Source organism: Montipora foliosa, chromosome 9 (assembly GCF_036669935.1).
Source record: "Montipora foliosa isolate CH-2021 chromosome 9, ASM3666993v2, whole genome shotgun sequence".
Classification (NCBI taxonomy): Eukaryota; Metazoa; Cnidaria; class Anthozoa; order Scleractinia; family Acroporidae; genus Montipora; species Montipora foliosa.
Window position 1 is genome coordinate 7,908,607 of NC_090877.1, and position 2,500 is coordinate 7,911,106.

A 2,500-nucleotide genomic window follows, 5' to 3' on the forward strand; every position below is an offset into this window, starting at 1 on the left:
AAGAGGAATGTAGTAATTCTTTCAACGTATCGACCACTTCTGCGGGAGAAGGGTCTCGGGAACATGGGTTGGCTCTGGGTCGGCATCTGGGAAGGCTTTCCTGAAATCTACAATCTGTAAACGAGAAATTAAGTCCGCCCGGGTATTGTCAACACCTGGTACATGATAAGCCCGAAACAAGATATTATGACGTAGTGATGTTAGGACAAGGTCACGGACTAAGATCATGATCATGGGGTATTTTGAAGTCTGCTTATTGATAATGTCAACCAAAGCCGCATTATCAGTAAACAGAGCGACACATTGGTTGCTCATTTGACATCCCCACACATGGAGCGAGGTAGTGATCGGAAAGAGCTCCAAAAATGCAATGTTCAATGATTTCCAATTGGCAGGCCATTCTCCGTAAAACCAGCGCTTTCCAAAAAGCGCGCCATAGCCTTTGGAACCCGCGGCGTCGGTGTAAAGTTTGAGGGGCGGTGAAACCCGCCACGGTTCGTCCAGAAAAAATGTACGGCCGTTAAAATCTCTTAAAAATAGAAGCCATACTTGCAAATCACGACGACAGGCTTCCGTAATCCTTATACGGTGGTGAGGGAGACGAACACCCTTTGTGAGATCAATAAGCCTCCGAAGAAAGGCCCGACCCGGTAGAACAACTGAACAAGTAAAATTCAATAATCCAATCAAAGATTGAAGTTCTTTCAGGGTAGTTTTACGGCGTTTGTGCATGTCTAATAACTGAGCATTGCATTTTCGAAGCTTATCGTCCGGCAGACGCGTTTCCATATTAATTGTGTCGAGTGTTATCCCAGCAAACTGTAAAGTGGTTGAAGGACCGTCCGTTTTTTCATGTGCTATAGGTACTCCTAAACGATCACATAGGCCCAAAAAGTTGCTTAAATCGGAGTCACATTTCCCGTGAGAGGAAGCAATAAACAAGAAATCATCTAGAATATGCAAAACACCGGAAGCACAGAGATAATGTTTAGCAAGCCACTCGAGCGCAGTGCTAAAAGCTTCAAATATAGCGCAAGACGAAGAACAGCCCATGGGCAGACACCGGTCAAAAAAGTACCAATTATTCCATGTTATACCCATTAAATGGTAATCATCAGGGTGAATCGGAATGATGCGGAAAGCTGATTTAATATCGGTCTTGGCCATGTAGCAAGCCCGACCTAACGACTTAATGAGTGTGATAGCATCACCTATTGAAGCATATTGAACCGACGAGAATTAGTCTGGAATAAAATCATTTACCGACGACCCATCGGGGTATGACAAATGGTGTATAAGCCGAAACTCTCCTGGGGTTTTCTTTGGAACTACGCCTAAAGGTGAAGAAATAAAATTATCAAAAGGTGGACGAGAAAATGGACCTACAATTCTCCCAGCGCACAATTCTTTCTCAAGTTTAGCAGCTAAAATTTCAGGTTGTTCTTTCGCACTGCGCAAATTTGAAGCAAGACGTAATCGGCTAGTACCAACAAACCCAACGCGAAATCCAAACGAAAAACCATCAAGCAAAAATTTTTTAAGGCGAGCGTCATATTGTTGTAAAAGGGGGCTAAGTGTGGATACGTTTACCGGCGTTACTGGCGGGCTGTTTATTATGTGATGGAGTTGCGATAGCTCTATCTCCGGCTGGTTTAGGAATGTTTGGGGCAGATTGACAGGATGTTGCTGCATGTCTACCACCACATTTGGAACATTTATGGTCATATCTACAGCCCGCACAGGGACGTCCGGCGTTGAAAGTGAAACACACCCCTCGGACCATAGGTTGTTTGCCCCTGAACCTCGAGTTGGGCTTGTCGGTTGCAAAATATCCAGATTTGGCACGAAAAATCATCGCGCGATGCCATAACTCCCAATGCACCACTCCCCACGGGTACTTTGGGGGGTTGCCTTGACGAAGATACCTAAACTGTTCATCGTAATAGTTCCAGTCCCCCCCACGCGTGGCGATATCGCGCACGGTTTCGCAAAATTGCATTAAATTTGGCGTCTCTCTGGGAACTTTTTCGCAGTAGACAGCAACAAAAGTGTGGAAAGCTGACACCCACTCGTGGATAGACGTCAATTTCTTTGAATTGTTTACCGGTTCGAAGGTAAAATTAGGGGTTTGAGACCCAATTCCGGTGGTGGGAGCGGTGATTGATAATGCAAACTTATCCAGATTAGGGGACGTATCTAGAAGAGCGCCAAAGGTAACGAATTCCTCCGCCCAGATCTTATTCTTTAGGCGTGCACTCAAGCGGCTACCTAAGGGCACACCTATACTAGAAAATAAAGGCGCACTGGGTAATATCTCACTACCTGACGACTCAACGGCCCTCACTGGAGTATTCGTAATAGAGGCCACGTCTTGTTGCACTGCGTCGGCGACCAGATTGAGGGGACTGGAAGAATTTTGGGCTGCGTTGGTCGACTGTATCGCCGTTTTCACTGCAGCCACAATAGACGAAACCATTGCGTCGGAAAGGCCCTCTGATCC